Source organism: Haliaeetus albicilla, chromosome 19, assembly GCF_947461875.1.
Source record: "Haliaeetus albicilla chromosome 19, bHalAlb1.1, whole genome shotgun sequence".
Taxonomy (NCBI): domain Eukaryota; kingdom Metazoa; phylum Chordata; class Aves; order Accipitriformes; family Accipitridae; genus Haliaeetus; species Haliaeetus albicilla.
Window position 1 is genome coordinate 19796447 of NC_091501.1, and position 24499 is coordinate 19820945.

At 41.6% G+C, this 24499-nt stretch overlaps 1 protein-coding gene across 2 annotated transcripts in view; it reads left to right on the forward strand.

Moving 5' to 3' along the window:
• The first annotated feature begins 1842 nt into the window (after positions 1–1842).
• Positions 1843–24499, forward strand: part of RASSF8 (Ras association domain family member 8) — a 90264-nt gene continuing 67607 nt past the window's right edge. Inside the window, exon 1 of one of the 2 annotated variants that reach the window (XM_069806676.1) lies at positions 1843–2240. The gene's annotated coding sequence lies outside the window, so the exon portion shown is untranslated. Of the gene's footprint in view, positions 2241–18296; positions 18315–24499 lie in introns of those variants that run through there. The other variant, XM_069806677.1, reaches the window with a different exon arrangement.

Sequence of the window (24499 nt, forward strand, 5' to 3'; positions counted from 1 at the left end):
ACTCCTTGAAAGAGGCTTTTCTCCTCCTAGCAATAACTTCCCAGGTCATATAGTTTCAATAGTTTCCCAGATCACTTGCCTTTCTTCATAAGAGTCCCTGAGAAGCCTGGATTTTGAGAGAGGATCTTCCATGCGTTTTATAGCTCCTGTTGTATTTACAGGCTTCATGAAAAAAGGAAGCAGTGATATTCTGAGGACAGTACTTCTTGGGATCTTTACAGGAATATTTGGTTAAATATTTGCAACAAACAATCTACCTGAAAAACACATCCCTTTTTCCTCCTTGTAAATTGTCTGCTGACACCCTTGAAAGTCATTGTAAAAAACACTTAGTGCAAACAAACCTCATCCAGTAGATTGCAGGAGGACTGGCCATCAGCACCCTTTCTTTCTCTCAGAGGTATCCCCTCCAGTGTTGGTTTTTTCAGTTTCTTAAGGTGAAGGTGTGTGTGTGTGTAGCTGATCGCATCAACCACACACTCCCCAACAGACTCACCTAATCTTTGCAATTTCTTCCTAACCATGCCGAATTTCATGTTGCGCTTAAGGCCTTTCTCACAGACTGCTTAGCACCTCTCTCCTGTCTAAAGGAGCATAAAAAGGCATAGAGGCAGCTCAGAACTAGAAGCGACGACCTCCTGTGTCCCCAAGACTTTTTCAGCAGGGACTTTACATCTTGCCGGGTGTGCTTACAAAAAATATGCTCAGAGATACAGAGCCATGAAGGAAGATGTGATCATAACCCAAGACCTAGACCTGCTGGAAATATCTGTAGAAACATCCCCAACCCTAAATCTCGTGAATATTTATATGCTTGCATAAATTGAAGCATGCGCGTGCTCTTGAAAACGTTCTGCATGTAGTATCAACGCAGAGTCACATGGAAGCAAAATCCTGCTCTCATCGAAAGGATCAGGACTTAAAAAAAAAAAGCCCCCCAAAAAAACCAAAAAGGGAAAGCATGCTACACTCAAAAGCCCATAAGAGGAATGATATGGGAATATTGTCAAAATGGTGATAACACAAACAACACAAGAAGTTCTCTTGATGAGACTCTTCTTTAAATGACCAGCGTGTCCTGATTGCTGAACAGGGTGCACAGGCAGTTTTGAAAAAGCCACCAGCCCAGGGAAGAGCTAGGAATGACTACAGCTGCTCTGCTGCTGCGGCTGGTAGCTGAGAGCAGACCCAGTGCAAATGTTCGCAGACAGCGAAAAATCTCTGTGCATCACGCTCTGAAGTTCATTTTCAAATAGGTTTGGGGTTTGGGTTTTGTTTTTTTTTTTAAGGGTCATTTTTCCTATTCCAACTTGCATAAACACAGAACCGATTAGAACTTCTTCCTCAAAACTTTCTGCCCAAAACAGCCATGTGCTTAAGAGTCTTTGCGGCTCTGAGGCTTCTTTATTATTTTTTCGGGGAATTTTCCATCATCAAAATCCAAAGCAGAAACAATAGAAAACACTGACTGCCGGCTTTCCACACTTCAGTTACAAATAAGCACCAAAGGCATTCTCGCTTCTTCCAGAAACAATAGAAAAATCTCAGGGAAAACACCCCCCCCGGTCTGTGCCCCGGCCAGGGCTCTCGCTGTTGTCCCCGCTCTGGGACCGCAGCTCTCCCTCCAGCGGGACCCCCGGCTCCCTCCCGAACTCCCGCTGCCCCCCGCGGAGGGGGTTATTTTTAGGCAAGGCTGCAGCGCCTCTCCCTTAAGAGCCTCCCGCCGCCGCCGCCGCCGCTGCCCGCCTCGCTGCCTCCCTGCCCGCCCCCGGCGGCGGCGGGGGAGGACGCGGCGCGGACGCGCCCTCGCCCGGGCTCGGCGGCGGGGGGCAGCGGGCGGCTGCGGCTTTAAGAGCTCCCACAATGCCGTGCTGGCGTCCCAGTTCCGTTACATGTCTCTCCCGGTGAAGGGGAGCGAGGGAGAGGCAGGAAGGAGGCGGGGGCGGCCGCTCCGGGCGGAGGACACCCACCCCCCCACCCACCCAGGCGCGGCCGGCCGGGAGGCGGCGGCGGCCCGCTCGGCGGGGCCGGGGGAGGAGCGGGGCGCCCCGGAGGGCTGGGCCGAGCCGAGCTCCGTCCTCCTCCTCCTCCCCCCGTCTCCCCGGGCGCTGCGCTGCGCCGCGGGCCGGCCGCGCCGCCCCCCGCGGGGCGCGAGGCGGAGCCGGCGGCCGTTGGGGCCGTTGGCGCTGCCCGGGGAGCCGCCGCGGGACGGGCGCCGAGCCGCCGCCGCCGGCCGAGCGGTAAGTGCGCGGCCAACTCCGGAGCGGAGCGGTCCGGTCCCGCCGGAGCCCGCCCTCCTCCCCGCCGCCCTGCTCGCTCTGCTCTCTCCCTCTCCGCCTCCGGCCGCCGCAGCCCCCTCTCCCGCAGCCCACCCGGCTCCGCGTCCCTCCCCGCTCTCTCCTCCGCCCGGGCGTCTTTCGGCTCGTCCCCGCTGCGGGGTTTGTGACCCTTCCCCGCCGCCCCGCTTGCGCCTCTCCCCCCTCCGCCCGCGCTCGCCAACTTTCCCGTCCGCGTTGCCCCGTTTCCCACCTCCCCCCCGAATTTGGGGGGGGTTGTGTTTTTTTCTTTTTTTTTTTTTTTTGGCGTTTTCGGCTCTCCCGTTCCCCCTTACGCGTCTCCCCTGCCCGCTCGCACTCGTTCCTCTCTTTTCGCTTCTTCCTTCACTACTTCCCCAGCTCACTCCAGCCTTTCCTCTCTCCTGGCATTTTGTCTGTCTGCTTCCTTCGGGCATCGTGTGGAAAAGTGAGGGATATCTCTCTGCGTCCTTGAGGAAGGGAGTTCAGAAGCTACTTTTCCTACACAGGGAAATCTCTGTAGTGGTTTTTCTTCTTTTCTCGTCCTTCTTACTGTCCCCAAAAAGCAAATTAAACCTGTTTTTCTTTTTTTCTTTTTTTTTTTTTTTTTTTTTTTGCCCCCGACGTGGACTGTTTGTTTTGGTCTTTTTTCCCCCACTCTCCAGACAGTGCCGATTTGTTTCACGATTAATCTCTCTTATTCCTGCCCCAACCTTTCCCTCTCTCTTTCTCTCCCCCAGCAAGAAAAAAGATTAAAAGAAAATCTCTTTTGCCAGCAGGGAATGTATGAGGGTTGGTGTGTTTTTGTTTTTGTTTTTTTTTATGGGGGAGAGTGGGGGACTATTGATGAGGAAAGCTTAAGCAAATGCAGTACGGTAGGACAATACAGAGGCATGAACTTTAAAGGGTAAGAAAATGGATTCTGCTCCTTGGTTTATGCAGCTCTAAACTATTGTTGGGAAGGTCTGGTCCAGGGTCCGGTTTGGGGTTGTAATAGTCCGGTGTGTGTGTCAGCCTGTGTTTTCTGTTCAGTAAAGCAGTGTTTTGATATGCCAACGGAGTGGTGTACTAAATTGCCGTTCAATATTCTTCGTGGGTTTCATCAGCGTGGAAAATCAGGAGGGGGGGAAGGTGACGGATGTCTGTGTCCCCTTTGGAATTGCACCTGTCATGCTTTCCATCCCAAAACTGCAGATATATCAGAGATTGACACATTAACAGAATTGCTGGAAACTGCTTGCATCTGTGTCAGAAAGTGCTGTTGCGTGGTTTATGAAGTCTGGTTCGGACCTCACAAGCTTCTGCCTCAGCTCTAGTCAGCATCACACATTAAAATTAAGTATGTGCCAGGCTGTGGAGAGCAAGTAAATCAATTGCCTAATGATTTCTGCAAAGACACCTGTTTAAGGGTTTTCAAGCTCCCAGTTAATTGTGTTTGGTAGTGGTGTGATTGTGTTAAGTGTTGTAAAAGTTAAGAGCTCTGTCTTTTTAAGTAAGAGAATATGTAGTTCATGAATAAAACGTCAGCTTTTTAGGTCAGAAGGAAACAGTGTGGATCTTGGTTGTGTTACGTTACCTCTTTTGATAGGTACCGTTCCAGAAGACCACAAGGTTATGTGGCTAAATTGCAAATTAAGTAAGCCCTATTTTTTTCCCCTCTTTCTTTAAAGAAGAGAGAAAATACTATTTCAGATTGAATTTTGTTTGATGGTATCTAATTAGAAAGTAGGCTAGGCATTAAACTAGGAGGACTTCACTTTGTATCTTGTAGCAAAAAATTATTTAATATGTGATGAATTGCTGAGGGAACTGAAATGACTGCTTGGCATTCATTGTGTTTAGTTGTATGCCTTTTAGGATGACTGAGAGAGTTAAGGTAGTTCACTTCTTACACTTAAGTAATCTCTCTGTCTTTCTCCTTCCTCACCCCTACAAGCCCAACACAATTTGATGAGGAGTTTGAATTAATCTTTTTTAGCTTTCCTGGAGATGAAAAACTTGGGGATAGGGGGAAATAAAAGGAGAAAAATAACAAGTCATATTAGCAAGAAGTTTAAAAGTCTTTTAAAACCGTACCTTGGACTGTTTCTGGAAACACCACCAATAATTCTGAAGAGCCAAATCAAGTTGATTAGCATCATTTTTTAAAATCCTTTTGAGGGAAGCCCTGAAAAGGAACATGTTAGATAAAAGGAGATTTAGTTGCTGAAGTGCAGAGCTGAGCACTGAGGATGGTGGGTTCTGTTCCTGCTTCTGCCATCGTATGGCAGTATGACCTCTGCCTAAGCTGCCTTCCTGCCTGCACCTCATAGGATGTGGAGATTTTCCTGAATCTCTGTTAAGTACTTTTACTCATGATTTTAAGAATAATTCCGTGTAAATGCATTCCTCCTTGTTTAGTTGTGGTTTTGAGCGCTGGTCGGGTGATAGTTTTGCTTGTGCTAATATTCATTCTTCAAAAGTTGTGAAGTGGAATTCTTGATCATCGCTGTTTATTCTGAGAGCGGCATAAGATTTTTTGCATTGCTGTAATGGTTTTGAGACTAGAGTTATTTTTATCCCCTGTATATCTCTGACAATATCAGTGCGTGCTGCTTCTGTGGTACCTTAACAGTCTGTCTCAAGCTGAATTTGAAGGGCACTGTTGGCCTCTCCAGAAAGAAACTCTATTAAATCGAATTGCAGGGTGGAAAACTGTCTTGTGAGGACTGGGCTGAGGACCCCCCTCAGCGTGATGCACACAGTCCTGGGGTGGTTTTTTTTTTTGTGAGCTCTGTAATTATGAGATTTGCTTAGTACATGTGGGGGTTTTGTTTGCTTTCTAATTTTAGCTTTTTGTCTGGGTTTTTAAGTCTTTAAGATCTCTATCTTGAAATTAAATGTTAATGTTGTGTGGTTTTCTAGGGCTTTTTTGAAAGGTCAGGTTTTCTTTTAATTTTTTTCTTGCTCGGGTTGGGACTTTACAGGAGAATAGGTCATATTATAATCTCACTGCCTGCCTTCCTGTATTGTAAACTTTGTGGATGCAAGGCTCTACCCTGTTGCAGGTAGTTCTTTCTCTTCAGTGAAAACAAGAGACTTGATTCTGTAGAATCTTGCTATTGGGTAGTCATGTCAGCTTTGGGTTATAACTTACTGTCCTCTTGCACAGGCACATAGCTAGCTCCATGCTTCTGAATCTGGACAGTTAGCGTAGTTTCAAATTCAGTTTTATAAATAACTAATTCTTTCTATCCTTCCTAAGCCCCTTCAAAGTGTGTGGTGATCTCACAGCTTTGAAAAGAATAGTTTTCCTGGCTGATGAGAGGATGTTTGTGTTGTTTTCCCCTCGTTGCTGTTCTGAGGACTGTATGTCATCTTTCTCTGTACTGCTAAAGCATGGGGAGGGGGAGACTGGCCTGCGTGTGCCGAGTGGTGCCATCCTGCTACTTCTCTGTCCTGTTCGTTACCTGTGAAGTTGAGATCACAGAACTTGTCCTGCTTGGGAAAGGAGGGTGGGTTTGAGCTGTAGCTTATAGGGGCTTGTCACATCTGTCATGGAAACTGCAGACTGGGCCCGTCTGGGCTATTACTTCACTCGGATCTCTGTAAGCATCTAGTTGTCTTCGTGATAACATAAATATGGAGAGCACTGAATGTGTCTGAGAGGACTTGAGGAGATGGGCACTGTAAGCTTTCAGATCGGAGGCATTTGAGAAATCCGCTTACTTCACCTCTACATTTGAGTTACTCCTTAAAGGGAGGAGGAGTCTGTTCACTTTCTTGTTGTGCTTGGAAAAAGGGCTTGCCCACAACAAAAGACATTGTAATGCTTTCTATAGTCCAGGATTATTGAACAAAAGTGTCTTGCTGTGCAATATTGTTGCTGCGCTCAATGTTGTATGATAACACATGTTTCTCAGCTGTTTTTGATTCCTCAGTGGCACAGACTTCAAAGGAATGTGCTGAAAGAGAGCTGTGGCCAGAGAAAAAACGGGTTTTGTTCCAGTGGCCTGTACCATCCATCTGTTTAAATACTTTGCTGAACTATTCCAGAGTGTTCAGGCATCCAGTTAGGGCTGACAAGCAATTACAGCTGGGAATAGAGTCTACTGCAAAGAGACCACCTAGCGAAAGCTTAAATGCTACCTCCCCTCTATGGGTCAGAGCCCCCCTGCAGTCCCAGCCAACGAGAAGAGATGAGGCTTGTCATTTAGGGAATCTTTCAACATGACATTGTCTAGTTCCTAATGCTATTGAGGATTTATTTATTTTTACTCTCTATGCTATCTTTAGCACAAGAGGGGAAGAATGGTAATGAGGACAGAAGGTCGTCTCTGTAGTCTCCTCTTCGTATGTAACAAACTAGGTCTGTAACTTAAATGGGTAAATATTTATTAAAAAAAAAAGTGAACTTTTTTCCTTCCCAAAACACATAGGATAGTTAAAAGATCACTCAAGTGTCTGCAAAGGTAGCAATATATATTACTGAATTAGTTTTAGTTCCAAAACATTACTAGTAAAACTAAAATTGGAGCCAATTTCATCGTACTATTTCAGATTGAGTTTGGGGAAACACTCCACAACTTAATCCACGGTAATGAATGAAAAAAACACTGTGTACTTATGCATTATGATACACTAGGATGCTGCCAATTCCAGATATTATAATTTATGTTTTTACTTAAATTCTGATGTTGGAGTGCAAGATGGGTCTCAACTTGTGGTTGCCAACCAAATCTTCAAATTGTGGCTTATGTGCTCTCTGTAGTCTCAGATACTGGAAGTCAGAGGAGGAATATTAACAGAGAGACTACAAGTAAACTATTGATAATCTGTAAAGATCCTTGAAGTTTTTCTGTGAGAGACTGACATTCATTTTGAGTATTGGGACGAGTACTGTAGATAACGTGTGTTTCAGTTAAGAGGGTTTAACCTTCTTTATGAATGGAAAATGATCATGCAGATGCACTAAGAGGATATTTGAGCTTTGAAAAATTGTGAGGCACTCCAGGGTTTGTTTGTTCACCTGCAAACAAGCAACACAACTCTAAAGTTAAGCTTGAATGTTGTCCTGTGCTGTAATATTACTCGTGCCTCTGTACTGTGATGTGACATTTATGCCTTTGAAAGGATAGTTCTTTCTCCTAGTGTTGGCAGTTGTGATGGTTTTTTGGTATTTTGAGACTTCAGATTTTAATGCCTTGCTACCTCTTTGAGTGGAAAGGGGAGGGAAACTTTTAGAAATATGTAATGTAACTGACTTCCATCCAGCTCCTGCCCTTGCTCCAGGGTTGAACGTTGTAGTTTGAATTTATTTACTTGCTTTGAAAGCTGTACTAGGTGTAACCTTGAGTCTTAATTCCCTAACTGCAATAGTACCTGATGTGTATCCAGCATGCACCTTGCGGTGTCTCTAGATCGTCCAGTTTTAAAATGGCGAGGTGGTATTGGTGCTTTCTTTTCATTGTATGCTTCCCTTTAATCTTGAGAGCTGTAACTTACTTTTGTTTCAACTGAACTGAAAGTATTTTGCTAAAGGATTTTTGGACCCCTGAAGTGTTTGTCAATGTTTTCAAGCTGTTATTCAAAGGGGGGGTTGCAGTTTCCGGAACAACCTTTTGAAACTTTGCTGACTGACGGTAAAATGTAGTTTCATGAGCACAGATAAGGAAAGGCTGTAATTCCACTAGGCGGCCAGATGTTTTACGTCTATGCCAAAGTGGGGAGACAGTGTGGCTTTAGGAGTTGGAGGGTCTGTTTTTCTTGTCACTGGACTGTTTGGGGATCTTCAGCAGATTGTATCTGCTTTCTCTCCTCTCCCTTCCCCTCCCTCCTGCCATGCCTGTACTGATTGTGACTACCTCCTAAGTAAAATGAGATTGAGAGCAAAGCATTCTTTGTTGCTTTCTAAAAAGGAGATATTTTTGTTGTCAATTTGTGTTTCTTCAGTATTAAGCTTAAAGCCATAGAAAAGCTGCATGTAATTTGGCTATTACTGAATTTATAGCTATTATCCAGTAGATTAATACTAACGTTGACTCTGACTAGCGTGGCATTAAGTGAACAATATTGAGAAAGCAGTTTTCGATGCAAATAGAGGGGAGAGTACTCTTAGATGCAAATCCCCCATACTAAATTGCACATTTTTTTTGGCCAGTACTTCTTAAAGACTTGTAAGATCTTGGAGCTCCTTGTCTTGCTTCTCCTGCTTCTATGTGACATAGGAAGGAAGGAAGGGAAGGAACTCATCAGATGTCTGCGCATGTCACAATCTTCCTGGAGAAGAAAGTAGGAAGATGCCACAGCTAATAATATTTACAAGTTGATATTGGGAATCAAGATACCAAATGCTTAAATGTGCCTTTGCAGCTGCATAGCTGGCAATGTTAACTAGCACTGCTACCTGGAATAACTGGCATCCGGAGAGAAACATATGGCAGTAGTGCAATGCCCTTGTCCTTGCCCATCAGAAAGTGATTGTATGTTTTCTTTAAAACACGTTATCACTTATCAGAACTGTTCTTTCTGTGTTGTGTGTGCGCTTGCTTTGGGCTTCATCCATGCCTCCAAGTCAATCGGAGCCTTTGCACTGGTTTCACTGGGAGCAAGGACAGAAACTTCTAATGAATCAGCTGCGTGTTTGAGGCTGTGTATTTCAAGTAATGGAATCGGCACTGATGAGCAACAGGGCTAACGAAGAACGGTCACTGAATACAATGCAATGTTTTCATGCTCTTAATGGGATTGGAATTGGTAACACGATACTCCGAAGAGATAACAAAGGCTATTTCTCATACAAGGGAACATTGATTTCTTTTTTTTTTGTTAGGGAGTTGGTAAATAGCGTAGTGAAATCTTCCACCAGAACTCATTCTAGTGAACGAGATCTGTCAGAAAATGACTGAATTAACAAGAATTTACAAAATAGTCTGAATAGAAAAGTAATTTTCTGTTTTCTTACCAGTGTTCTTTCACTGCAATTCCTGTATTTGTTTACCAGTTTACCTGCTCATCTCATGGCCTGTGAATTTAGCCTCTGTTTCAAACTGAGATATAACATAAATAAAAAGTGTTTGGGCTTTTTTCCTTCCCAGGAGAGAAGACTTATGGGGATGACAAAATGAAATATGTGCAAAGTTGACATAACAAATATGGTATGTGACTGTTCCCTTGTTTCCCAGGAACAGACCAGAAGGCAACTAACTGGATGTAGAATACAGCAGTGATACATGGGATTAAGCTATTCTGTGTGAGACTGTGGAGAAATCTCTGTAGATGCCTTTTAATACAAGTAGGATGGACATCTGCAAGGGTCATCTGGTGCAAGAAAACTCAGTCTCACTGTGTAACTCAAGAATTAAGATAATATTCTACTTTAGGTCTGCTGCTTACTGGCAGAAAAAGCTGACTGCTTGCCTCCTTTGTGTTTTTACTCAAGCAGAGGAACACAATTGCAGTCCCTGCAGGCAAGGCCAGAAGATAAAGAAAGCATACCTTTTAGAGGCGATATGTGCGATAGGAGATGACCTGATTGTGAGTTCGCTGTTGGCGAACCGAAGTTCTGTGCGCAATAGCTTCTGCTACAGGACACGACCAACCTAAGGGAAGAGGCTCACCTTTCCTAGGTAGGGTGGGAGGGAGCTGGGCTCTCGCCAACAGCCAAGAATCACACTTTAAGAAGTACTCGAGTGGTGGGTTTTGTTTCACTTAAACTCTTAGCAAGACCAGTTTTTCGGATGTCTAGTCTTTTAGGATTGCAGGTCTACACCACCTCATCAGCAGTGGTTGGTTGCCGCAGTATTTGGAGGTCCGGAATGAGATCCCGACCTCCACCGCTAGGCCCTGTGTGGGCGGGGCAAGTGTTCCCCTCCTGTCGCGTTCCCCTCCTGTCGCGGTTGGCGGGAGCCCAGCCCCTGGGGCATGGCGGGGGAGAGCTGGCAGCGCAGGGCTGGTATGCGGCCTTCCAGGCCGAGGTCCGGCCTCTGTCGTCGGTTGTGGGTGTCTCTGTCATCCCGAATATCCTCTCCTGGGCTGACTCGCCAGGTGCTGAATTTGCAGTGTGCCTTTTAAGATATGGGGCTCTTCCTCAGCTCGATGTTGCTGGTTTCCCACTGCACCCGCTGTCTGTCATTCTGTTAAGGCTTTCAGTTAGCGAACTGTTCGTGTGCTCCGTATGTGTGACAGCACTGTCACTTCTTTCTGTTCTGCCATAAGGCTCCCTAAATACTTGTTCATGAACTAGTGGCTTTCTAGGTGTTTCTCTAGTTGCAGCACAGCATTTGCTTTTGGATGGGAGGGAAAGATACTGGGACTTTCTCTTCGTATCTCACAGCTGCAGATGGAGGCATTCCTCTAATTCCTCTGCTGCCGAGCTGTTTGGAGCCGGGGGCAGGGGACACACACTTGCTTGGCCGTTTCCTTGCCCAGGAGCTGGATTTGACTTGGATGGAGCACCTGTCCTGTGGTGATCCTGATGTCCTGTCGGTGCTCAGTCCCCCGCTCCCTGGGAGATGGCGTGTTTGTTGCTGGCAGCTCTCTGCCTTACCTTTATAGGAAACCACAGCCAGGAATTTTCTAGAATTCTTCCCCTCCCTCCCCTTGTCCTTCACTGACCTCTAACCATGTTTTTATCTTTCTTGACAAGGTTCTTAGTTTCATTTATCTGCTGCTTTTCCCTTCACTCTTCAGCTTTTGATTATTTTTCCAGGAGCTGCTTAGAAACATTAGCTGTTACAGATGTGTAGAACAGTCAAATTCCTTAGTTGTCCTTTTTTCTTAGCTTGACTGTAATACTCAGACACCTATGGCGGGTAAATATTTCTTATGTACACTACTTGTCATGACAAAAATACCTGTCCTCAGCAGAGGGTAGGGAACTGCAGTGGCTATGTTTCCATATTACAATATACCAGTATTACCTGTTGTAAGAGTTTGATGTGTCCCTTCCCTGTGCATAAACCACTACTACAGTAAGGGCATGTAAGTTCAAACTTTTTGTGTAGAAAACGTTAATGGACTTTTAAAATGTATTTACATACTGTAAGATAAAAATGTGACATAAATAGAAGGAACTGGCAAATGTACTTTCCTATCTTAGGCTTATGGCTTCCTAACTGCTTGAGGTATGCTGTCACCTCTAGACAATATAATTGTTCTAAAAAACTTTAATTACCCCAAATTTTGTAAAAACATACTTTAATTGTGGGTAGCAGAGAAGAGGATGACTGGATTTGTTTAAATATATGCTGCAAGGATATTTTTCATATTTCGTAGTGCCCTTCATGCTTGTCATTCTAAATGCATATGGAAAAGCCTAAATAATTAGAGATCTGTATGCTTTCTGACTATGATTTACTTTAATAGTCCATAATGATCTCTGGACAAACTGTGTTTTACTTCAGAAGACAGCATTTCAAACTAACTTTCATTATATTCAGCTTGACTAGTATGAATGAGGATAGCATTCAATTTATATACCATTTTTAAGAATACCCTTCTTTTTCTTCCTCACATAGACATAAAGCATGTGGTAGGCAGAAGATAGTTCTGCTGTAATGGAGTACAAAATGAAACAAGAGGGAAAATTGTGCTGCAGTATCTGAAATGTCCTCCTTACATTCCTGCTGTAAAATATTCTCTGACATTAAAAAGGTGGGTAAAGGCTTCCCAGCTTTCTGTCAGGTGGCATATTTCTCATCATCCCCTGGTTTTGAGAATGGACCCTGTTGTTCAGTAGAGCAACATGGGTAGGTGGCTTCTGTGAATAGACAGTGCTTCCCTTGTATGCACCATGACCCACGTGGAGTCCCAGGCCCAACAGGACTTCCATTTCAGTTCTGGGGCTTACAAGGCTTCCGAGCCCTGCAATTAGGAAATGGAGCTAACAGAAGTTTGACACCACCTGAAACTGGGATCTCATGAAAAAAAGAAAGAAGGTTGGTTTTTTAGATCAGTGGATGGTATTATTTGAATCCTTTGTGATGATTACAAAAAATGTGATGTCATGATGTATAGCAGTAGTGTTGAGCATCTTGTTACTTGCTGTATGGGGCAGATGAGAATCTTGGGTTTGATTTTAATATTGAGAAGGGAGCTATCTGAGATGCTTCATTCATAGTACAGGGCAAACTTCCTTTGGATATTCAACCACTACTTCTCAGTGGCTTTTTTCATGAAAATGTAGAAGGTATAGCTACTAAATGACTAATCAGACCTTAAATCAGTAGTTGATATGTGTGTGTCCCATCCTGAGTCAGGGGGACTTGGCAATCCCAGCAAGATGTTGCCATAATGAAGTCCTGCTCTGAGAACAAGTACTTGATTACTTGTGTGTCAACATGACTACCTCTGTCAGCGTTCTGAAATGCTTAAGAGCAGGATGCTATTCTGAAGTTGCAAAGGCATGGATGTAAAGTTATGATGGTCAAACAAGATGCCACCTATAAGCCACTATAACTGTTAGTAACAGTACCTGAGTGCTGTGGCTGTCAGGGGAAATGTCTGTAAAAGATGCTAAGCTAACCTGATTTATATAGCACCTTGAGTGGGATAACAGCACGCACTTAGCTAAACTGCAACATCTCTGCCAGCAAGAAGCTCGAGCAAAGAGAAATATAAAACTTAATGTTCTTATGGTATACTTAACAACAGTACTTTACAAATGACCTTTTAAGGAACAAGTGTCAAAGGAAAAGTTCATCTTGTAAGTAGACACAGCTATGTCACAAGTGCTAACTAGAAGAATTAGTATTTACGTTACAAGCTTGTTAATTGGTTTCAGAGGTAGTGGTGAATTGTTAGCTTACCTTGTTGATTCTAGTAGTTGCAAAGTGTGTATATAAAGTGTAATCTAGGAGTTGGTACCTAGATGCTGTGTGGCAAAAAGCTACTGGCTACTCTTACAATGTGTTTTCCTGCAACTCCTACTTTAGCTTTTCCTACAAAATAGTAACTGTAATGACCATTGCTCTAATACTGTTAGAGCATACAGAGCTTTTTATGAGGGTTTGTGTGTTCTTATGCTTGATGGAATTTCACAATAATCTTGCTATATATGCACTGTTTTCACCTTGCTCTGTGTTGTGTGTTCCCTGTCTTGCTGACTTCTGCAACCAGTTTTAATAAAGTTGGTCCTGTACTTGTTGAAGTGTCATTAGAAAAATGGAAATAGCTATATGGCCCAATATGGGTCCTTTCTAAGTGAGACATTAAAGCCAAGGCAAACCTAGTGAGTAGTTTGACTTCTGTACAGTTTTATAGCCCTTTCTCAAAGAATCTGTCTTGGTCATATGATTTCCTGCAATGGATTTATTCCTGATGTTGAGAATTAATAATTACCCCAAATTAATTTCAAAAGAGGTCATAAAGTAAAGACCGAACAATACTAATCTACAAGCTTTTACTTTTTGTTTTTTAAAGTTCATATAGAAGCAAAGTGCTGGGAGTATCCTTTTTGACAAGTTCTTTACCATCAGTTTTGTAAGAAGAACTTTAGGTTCTATTTTGCTGTGCTGAGCCCATCACCAGGGTATCTGACTGGTTACTTTGTACTCTTTAGCACTCTTGAGATGCACATGGCTTCTGTTCATCTCAAAAGGCATTAGTCACACTGAACTCTGTGGATGTATTGAGATAATGTTCTTTCTGTGTTTTGTTCACATGACTTAATTTCACTAAAATGAAGGCCAAGCATGTCTGTGAAATTTGTCTAACAATGTTGTTTGCACTGCTAGTACTTATTTGCTCAGACCAATTTGACAATGTGTGAACCTGAGGCAGAGCTTGAATATGTCTGAACTGGTGACTTGGGTCTACATTTGCCTCTTATGTAAATTTCGGGGGTTTTGGTTCAATTATCAGTTATTTCAAAATTTCTCTAACTTTAAATAAAAGTAACCATGTTAATAAGACTCCTGTTCATGGCTGTGCTGATATGGAATATAATACCTTAATCTGAAATGAACTTTCTTTGAGGACTGTAAAGATACATGGTGAATCTTTGCATAAGCTTCAACAGTACGAGTTGCCCGGGAGACTTTGAGGAAGAATCATTGTTAGAAAGTGAGTAGAACATTCTCCTCTGGCTAAACTGGATTCCCTCACCCAGAGCTTGTCCTTAGTACTTGTTGATGGGAGCACAAGGATTTCTCTGCAGTCTCCTGTGCTGTAGAAAGCCCTCAGGAAAGAAGCCTGTCTTCTGACTTTCTGCGCTGCTGTTGAGGTGCGTGGTACCAGCTGCCTGCCTCTTGTGCTCTTGCCTTTTCTGGTGGGGTCTCAAGAGCAGGCTGGGAAGAGGAGATGCAGTTTGTGATTATAGGCTAATGCTTAGATTGATAACCTGCTGACTGTTTCTTTGTCTTTTTTATTTTTTTAAATTAATCATTGCCAGGTTTTGGTCAATGAGTATTGAAACTCCCAAATGTCTCAAGTCACCTATTTTATCTTTCTTATACCTCCTTGGGACCTGTATATGAAATGAACTGCTTCATACACATTTAACAGATGTGGGAGTTTTATTTCAAAATTTAAAAAAAAAGCTTAAAGTATGGATTTATGTAGGCTTGTAAAAATGTGTTACTTTGTCAGTTTATGCTATTAAAAAATATGCTATATGTAAGAATGTGTCGGTCTTCATGTGAGATGCTCTTACGTTCAGTCAGCAAATGCTGAAGCTTATTTGAAGCATCAGAAATGTAGTTGGTAGAGAGTGAGGTAAAGAGTGATGTGGTACAAGTCAATTCGAGCCATCATCCCCAAACAAATATTGTGATACAAATCACTTATGTAAGTTTGCTTTTGTGTGTTTGCTTATTTGGGTTGGTCTGTGGTAACTGATTTGTATTGTACCTTGAATTGGGGTAAAGTGATGCAATTGTGACAATTCACATTAAAAACTAATGTGCAAACTTATTTACATAGGTTATTCATATGAAATTCAAGTTGACTTATTCCACTTAAAGACACTGGTCCCAGGCTGTGAGAAACCCAGTTGCTTTTTTTAACAAGTCAACACTAGTCTTCTGAGACTCAACTTCAGCTGTGCTTGTGTAGATGTACCCATGACTTGCTTGTAAGTGAACATGACTTGATTTAAAATGTATTAAGCATTGATAACAGCGGATAGTTTTTGCACTTTTAGAAAGGAATGTTTTGGAAAACTGGAGTAATTCAATGGCTCTGAGCTTCATTGACTGTGAAAGTATTTAACAAAGAAAATTACCAAGATTTGTCACTGGCTTAGGGCTAGTCTGAGTGAATGGTCTCTGCGCTGTGTCATTATTAATGACCATATGTAAAGAATCAGAGGCTTTCATTTTCTAGGGAAGCATCTTCATCCTTTGAGTCTGTTTTCAAGACCCCGCTGGTTAAGGCAGCCTGGTCTGAATTGAGTGTTAGCCTTGCTTTGAGCAGCAGGCTGGGCTCCTGTGGGTCCTTCCAGCCTGAAGGAATCTGTCATTTTGTCTATTTTCTTTAAGAGGTGTTTGTACCACACAACCACCATCAGCTGTGATAGGATTGCCTTGCTCATACTTCCAGCAATTAAACCAGAGGTGTAAATAAAGCCTTCTCCTCAGTGATTTTTTTTAAACATTTTTTTGCTTTATAGCACTTCTGCTGGGTAAATGCAGAACATCTAGGACTTTCTCTGCATCTCTTTTTCTGGCCACTGCAGAATCTTTGTTTAAATAGGTGGAGTAGGGCAAGTTGATGTGACCTTTCACTAAATTCTAGGGTAAACTCTCAGCTTTGCAGAAGCTGAATTTTTATACGGAATCTAATGATTCTGTACTTAAATGAAGCAAACAAACCGTGCTTTAGGGAAACTTGTCAGAAATGTATAATATATTGAAATTCCCTATGAATTATTTAATGAAAAAAAAGCTATGAACATAGTGAATGTTAGAGATGATAATGCAAAATGTATTGACTAAGAAGAAAAAAGCTTTTATTCAGGGTACTTCTAACAATTTACTTTATACATTCACCTGATGAGAACTATAATGAGGAGTTAAAAATACAGACTTTTCTATAGGAAAGGACTAATAAGATCTTTCTCTTAATTGGTGTATGTGCGTACTTGAGTAAGGTGCATATGGAAAAAACATATGCCTGATAATGGATCCAGGATTTCAGGTCTGCTTGTTCACATGCCACTTCCTTTGTGAGAGGAATAGTAGAGTGGGTGTTCCTTTGTGTATTTAGACTTGTGCACCCTGTGTCGCAGACAAGCCTGTAATTCACTGACTTACAGAAACATCCCACTCTGGGCCCAACATGATAAATCAGGCTTCAGCTACAAGCTTTGAAGGGGGAGCAGAAGAACAGATTTTTAATGAAGTTGAGGGGGAATAATTGATTAATACCCTGTGCTTCACTGGGTGCTGCATCACCAGAATTTTTTCGTGAAATTAAATCCTTGATCAAGCCATTCTACTGTCACTTTGCTTGGTGAGAGAAAGGGTTCCCCTTTGGTTCAAGTACTGATGTACAAATCTTACACAGTTGATAAAATGTATGTTGAGTAGGTTGCTTGGTGTACCTTTTTTATGGAAACCTTATTTTCTTCCCTTCAATTACCTGAATTTTTTTTTTCTTGTAAAAACAATGCTAGAACATGCTATCAAGAGAAAGGGGGGGAAGTTAATTCTTCACTACTTATAGATGAAGTAGTCTTGCAAGAAGGCAATAGTAGATGGACTAGAGATGGATGAAACCTTGCAGGAGTAAGAACACAAAGGAAACTCACTAAGTGGTCACTTGTGCAAAAATACACAGCAACTACAGCATCAGTTCTTGGAAAGTTTGGCAAATACCTGAGCATCACAGCATCTGTTTTAGTTACTTATGTATAGGCACCTGAATTTCAAAATCTTGAGTTTCTTAATTTAAAAAAATCAGTAAATTAAAAGTTAATTTAATAGAACCTACACTATGAGTCAGGGGGAGGTTTAAAGGAAGGAAATCTCAGGATAGCGGTATATTCTGGCATCTTCTGCTGATTGTTTAGTCATATGCATCAATAGGTATCAATCTTAGTGATAACTTCTATTTTCTCTATCAAGATTAGACAGTGATTTGGAGTCACTGTGGTGTCTCAGAACGGTTTCTTGAGGAATTTTACCCGATTTTGGTAAAAATGTAAGACTTAACTGCTTGCTAGCTTGTGTTGGAGGCTCAGAGTTTAGCTCCTTAGTTTACTTGCTGAAAAGCAATGTATTATGAAGATGTGAAAAGTGACTAACTATTGAAACTTGAGCATGGGGCTCTTGAATATGCACGTTACGCTGGTTCCAAAGTCAGTGGCCCAATGCCAGTTGAGGTGGGCTGTGGTGGAATTGAGGCACTGCTAAGTACTTTTGCAAATACGATCATCTGTGCTGTGGAAAGTCGGTGTGCAGTGAACACAGGTTATCCTGTGTGCAGGAGTGAGAGAACATGTAAATTGTTCTATATTGCTGGTTTTGATGTTGAGATTTTCTTGTAGAAGATGGATGGGAATAGAAGAGTTAATTGTAGTAGGCCCTGTGTCTATAGGGATGTGTAGTTGCAGTACTTTCATTTAGAGTTGAAATAAACATTGTAGTACTTCAGTGCTTCCAGCCTTACGATAACATGCAGGCTCACTGCCAGAGCTGTTGTAAAAGCAGTTGTACCAGCTTTTGTAGGAAGGTCTTGGAGGTCAGTTAAGTGTCTGCCTGGGACCAGTAAGCCCTTATTACTGACCGTGTTGTGGAAGTAGGACGTGCTAGATCTTGGACAGCCTACTGTAGCAGTATCAGTTGCAAAGCATAGTATTTGTGATATTGGGGGCAATGTCTGTGGAAATGCACTGATATTATGGAAACTCCATTTTTTAGGTGGCAAAGGGTGATTAAAGATCTGGGACCTCTGAGCTTGTCAAGTGTTTCTGTAGTATGCTTTGGCCATCTTTTAGCCGCTTGTGTTGGTAGTCTGCTGAAATTAATGGCTTCTTGGTGTGCTTCTCTTACAGGGATCAGTTGATTAAGGTGTTAAAAGTTCACTAGTCAAGCAACACCTGTAAGTCCTGTCTTCTTTCAATGTAACTTTAAATAACAGAGCATTTGTGTGCTTGTATAGATCTCTTTTGAAAGGGGAAAAAGAAAATTCCATACTTTCACAGCAACTGTACTTTAAAAATACCTATGATTGGCTATGGAGTGCTTTCTGTGTCTTCATGTAAGAATTTTGCACTTCCTTTACAGTGACAATTTACAGTGGAATGGCATGCTTTATATTTGGCAATCTTCTTAAAAAGGGCCTAGATTAAGATCTCTGACCTACAGCTGTTGTAAATAGAAGTCTTTTTGTTATAAAGCCTTTTAAAGTTGTTCCTTTTTGTGTTAATTGATTAACATGCCTACACTGTTGGCTCAAGTTCCTCTTGCTAATTGGATAAAATGAAACCACAGACTAGATAAAAAAAAAAACAACAATAAAACTTCCTTGTTGGGAAGCCCATTCTGATGGGCTCTGTTTGCCTGTTGCGCACATGTATATATGTGTGTTCTAGCCCCAAGACCCCTGAGACTGACATCCTACTTTACAAGGTCTGTCTGTCTAAATGTTACAGAACAGATGGTTAATTCAAAAACAAGAGTATTAAAGCTGAGTAGCTAAATCTGATCTCCTAAAAATGAGGTTGCCAAAACAAGCTGCTGTATTTGATGTAGCTGCTGAATTGGTCTTTTATTTGAGTCAAAGGCAAACCTCAGTCTAATGCCTAAATGCAAAGAGATTGGCAATTTCAGAATTTTTTCAGCTTTTAATTTCTCTCAAAACCTATAACTTGAAGCAGTAAGTTGCTTACATATTGTAGGAACCCAGCAGAGAAAAAGGCTTATTTCAAATCCATTGGTTTTTCTGGGCTTGTCACTGTGGTCCTAGGGTTTAAAAGTAATGAAGACAAATTGCAGCAGTGGAATAAGGCTGACACCTGCTTTGTAACTTGCCATGATTTGCTTTTTTCTTCTATTTAGGTGGTCTGTGAAATTAGAAGAAAAAAGCAAACTGTTAGAAGAAAGGATTATTGTGTTTACAGGCAAATTCTTTCTCTTGTTGTCAACAGATAGGATAGATAATCTGAGACAGGTGTTGTGCCAGAAGAAAACTTTAGATCATCTAGTCTGACCTGCACACCACAGATCTGAGGTATCTGTGGACTGGGCCTGATAGTAAATGAATCTACACACATGTGTACTGATACAAAAGGGATTAAAGCATTTATTTTCTGCATTAATCCTGTTGGGATTATTTCTTAGGGACACCATTTCACACTAACCTACTTTCCTACTTTCAAATGAAACAGATGAGCAGACTGATGCTGTTTATCTAAGCCCTTGGGGGTTTAAATACTTACAATTCTTCTATGAGCTGCTGGAAGTTATAGTCACTTTTCAGGAATCTCTGACCTTGCAATCCATTTTTCTATGGTAGATTGAGTGAGTATTTGATCTTAAAGAGTTCTGTATGTGACTTTTGGGGGGTTACTTTTCACTTACGTGATGCTGTAAGATGAGCTATTACATTTTGTAGGAGTACTTTATCTGGAATCATAACGCATGACATAAAGGTAGCTTGATCATTTTATAAAAAGTTGGGGAAAGCAGTGAAGTTATTTGTGTGTGGTTCTGCCTTGATAAATACCTTAAAGTTAAAAAATCTCAGGCATTCAAATCTTTATTTGCTTTTGCTGGTTCTTTTAATGTTTAACTTTGTGTATGAAGGGTGTCAGGCAAACAGGTGGAAACTGAATCCTTCCATCTGTTTGATTTACACCACAAGTTTTGTGGTTAGAATTGCGCTTGCTGGGTAAGAATCTCAAATTTTTGTGGGGTAGCCTGCTATTTGGCATAGCAAGGATGTTGCTTTACTTGGTGGCATTTTTAAATACTAGGTGAAATCTTAATTTCCATGGGGCTTTTTGGGTTTTTCTTAGAAGAATGAGTTGGTTCAGGAATTTCAACAGCTCTGTTGAAGCTATCAGCCATATCCTCAGGCTTCTGGAGGTGACAGTCTTTGAGAGGGCAAGTAATTTGAAATACCATCTATTTGTCTGCTGATCTCTGCTTAGGGCATAGGGTTACATGTTCATACCTCAAGTTCTTGCTCACAACTTGAAATGGCCCCTTCAAACCTGGTAAACGAACAAAACGTGATACATTACAGAAGAAATTGGCAGAGGCACCAAAGTGTCTGAGAGCAGATGGAGTGTTGTCATCAGTTGCAAAATCAATGTAAATACTTCCAGAAAATTAGTCTTCCCCTGCTTTTGCCAAACACAAGGAACAGGAGCCATAAATACCATTGGCAAATTGTTCTAGCTGCCAGTGAGCATCCTGCAGTTGTAATCAACAAGTTGGAATTCTCCCTTGCAGCGCTGGGCAGCGGCTGCTGCATAAGTGTTGTATTAGTGGCGATAAAATACACCTTTTTGGTTCTTGCCTAAAGCCAATGGATTTTTACAGTCTAAAAATCCCACAGTTCTGATGGGTCATATCAACAATAAAAATGAGATTTTTATTTTTTTTTACTGATTGTTCCTTGTGGATATGTTGTATGGTATGAGTTTCCTGTTTTAGTGTGGTTCAGTGTTGGGCTGTAAAGCAGTTCTCATATGTTTTACCATATGAAATATCACATAACTAGTAACTGATCTGTCCTCCCAAATGCACAGTTTTGGGATACTGTCATGTTTATAAAATGTTTCTGGCTGGCTGCCACTAAATTGACCACTATGGTGCATGGCTTATAGGGGGGTGGCTACCTCTAAGTGAAAATGAGGAGCCACGAGGCAGGTTGAGTTACTAGATCACAAATGTATATGGCATCTGTGTCTCTCTTGAACCCTTGTTACCCAGGAAAACAAATGTTGGAGTAGAGAGTGTAAGGTGGAGAGTGTGTGGTTTTAATTCTGAAATCTCTGTTTGTACTGATCCAAATTCCATTTCCATGGAAACTGGAAGTTTAGTACTCTCACTTGTCAACTTCAGCTGCTGGCTGGCTTTGGGGAGACTAAATTGTTCCATTACACTAAACTTTTCAGAATCTAGAGTTGTGTTGGTATATTAGCACCACATATTTTGTGGAGACTGAGAAATTGTAAATAGAATTATTTCATGTACTTTATTTCTGAGAGATGCTTAACTTTAACTGCTTACAGATCAGATATCTAAATGTTCAGAGCTCCTGCCAGGTTATCTAATTGTTGAATTGTTGCGTACATAATGTATAAGGCCATAGTTTCTTTCCTGATGGGAGTGGTTTCTTCATTATGGTGTAGTTTTACAGACTATGAAGCGAAGCCAGTTCTTTTATTAGCAGACTGTGCAGTAATGCAGGTGTCCTCCCTTGCCTTGTACCAGCCATGGAATGCTGCGCATGCATCAGCTGCAGCAGCAACTTGCGCCTAAAGACATCATGAATCTGCAGTCTTAAGTGACCCTGGGGCTCAACTGCACCACCTCATCATGAAAACTGTCCAAGTTCTGGTTATGCTCTTGCCAGCGAGACAGAGCTCCCAGGCCTGGTCTGTGTGGAGTTTAGAATGGCAGAATGGCTATGCCAGACCTGGGGGGGAGTGGGTGAAGGCTTAACTTTCTGGAAGAAGCCCTGAAGGAACCGATGGCTCTTGCTGCTTCTAAGTGGAATGGGGTTGTTGAGAAGATTATGGAGAATACAAAGAATGTACCACTGTGTTGTGCTCAAGACAAGAGTCAGTAGGTGAAACTTGCAATCCTTTGGTTGATGAGTTAAGTGTTCTCTGTTGTGGGAAGGTAACTTTTCTGTTCTTGAAGCTTTGGCTGGTGAAGTGAAACTTAGACATACTTGTATCAGTGTTCCACTTAAAGCTGCTTGGGGAGCATTATAATCACTGCAGTTGAAAGCAAGTACTCTTTATGGATTGGCACTTCTGTATTTTGGTAACTTGTACCATTCACTTTAATGCACAAGAACATGACATAGTAGAATTATATTGAGTGTATGGGGAAACAGCATTATGTTAGAGATTTGTAGCCAGAGATGCGTTTGCTTACTCTTTCTTTGGTGTAGAGTAGCAGTGTAAAATAGTAGTGTGGTAGTGCCTGTGTGGGCTATTAACTCTGTACTTTCGGGTCCTGATTCTGCATGTAGAACAGCTTCACTAGAAATGCTGATGCCAGTTTGGCTTTCAACAGGTGCACTAAACTTCAAGTCCTCTTCTCTGTAGGTAGGTATTTGAGGCTTAAAATATTCAGTTGTCAGTCAGGGCAGGTGACCTTCCGTGTAGGTGAAGTATTCTGTGAGAACAACTGGCATGCAGGCTGTCCTGGATCTGTGAGAACAGAAACAAGGTTGCAGAGAGAGCTCCTCAGGTTTTTTTGTGCAGTAATAAGGCAGTTTGAAAGGAGATGGACTGTTTTGGTAGGTAAATAGTACTACTTCTAAAATAAAAAAAAAAGTAAAAAATTTCAGCTTTACAGCAAGGTGCCATTTTGATTTCAAAAAATGAGTAAGGTGGTTCTGAAGCAGTGCCTAGGATCTTAACAGATGTCTCCCAAACATTTAAGAAAAAAATGTTTGCAATTAACTTACCCTAAAATGCACAAAATTAGATCTTTCCTTTATCTGACAGAAGTATCAGTTTGTTCATTAGTATATTTTTCTTTTAATGATCATGAGGATAGTAAACCAAGTAGTATTAGGAATGAAAAGGGAGAATCCTTTAATTTGGACATACTTGTCTGTCATGAGCTGAAATCTTCTGGAGATCTGTCTTCCTGACTGGATTCCCTTTTTAATTCCAGATTTCAGCATGCTTGCTTGTTTAGGTGCAATATAGCAGGCTTGTTTAAGGGGAGGTTGTCTTGGGAACATGTGGCATCGCTGCTGTGATGGCCTTGTCCATCATCTCTTGAGGTAGGAGGTATCAAGTTCATTCTAAAACATGGGGGACTCTTCCCCTGCTGTGATGGCTGGAATTCAATTGGAATTTGCCAATATAAAACCAGGAGCTGGTAGCAAAACAAGACATGCATTTTTCTTAGAGCACAGATACAGGGTTGGGGGAGAAAGAGCCAGAAGTAACAATAATTGAATAATTCTGTTGCTACCTGGAAGGACTAGGTGTAGCCAAAAAATCTTGTTTGTGTTAAGAAGTTTGCCTCATGTTTGAAAGGTGTTGCCATAATAATTATTTGGCAATGGCTTTTGTTCTCTGTTGCAGCAGTCAGTAAGTCTAAAAGCTAAAGACAAGTTTTAAGAAGGTATGTGTACAAGGTAAACCTTTACTTGGGGAAAATACTCCCAAACCACCTGCAGCTAAATGCAGAAACAGTAAGTAACCCAATGGAGCTTCCAGTGTTCTTTAAAATATTGCTTGAAGAGGTGCTTTAACATAACAAACACCAGCAGGAAGAAAGGGTTTTTATCTGGCACATGAATTTAAATTGATAAGTAGGAAAACATCAAGTAAACTTAAGCACAACTTCTCTTAGTGTGTAGCAGGTGTTATTTAAAGGGCCAAGCCAGGCTGCCTGTGTGCCCAGTCAGGCAATTATTCAGCTGCTGTTTATCTGAGTGAAGAGGTTATTCAGCTGCTTGTTTCATCCCTGGTGTTCAGTTGTCCCATGATTACTTGACTTCATAAATATGTTATAGATTTAAAGAAAAAAATAATCCATAACAATGGAAAAGATTAGTATTAATGCATAAAAACCTTGTGTGATGCAAGTGCATCATAACTGACTGATTAAAAATCTTGCGAGGTTTCGTTCCTCTCACAAGTGGGAATAATCTTATGTTGTTCTCACTGAAAATGGTTTTCTGTCCATGTTGTACAATGGTAATGCAGTTTGAGCATAACAGGTGATGTTTACCAGGGATTTTATTATTTATGCTTTGTTCAGTGAATGTGGAAAGGTAAGATGCAGGTAAACAACTTCAGAAATACAGAAATGCTGAACTTTTTTCCTTTTTTCCACCTCCATGTAATATGTCTAGATAATAGACATAAATGTAATCATATATAAACATAATACATGGTTTTGGTGCTATTTGTCAGTTGTTGATAGCTACTTCCCAGTATCTCCTCTACCTAGAATTGAAGAGCTAAGATTCTCATTCACGTCATTCTTGGATGTAATTTGCTTACCAGTAGTCACACTACTTACATTAACTCCTTGAGCCTTCTAAAAATAAGTAGTATATGTTGTAATTTAATTACT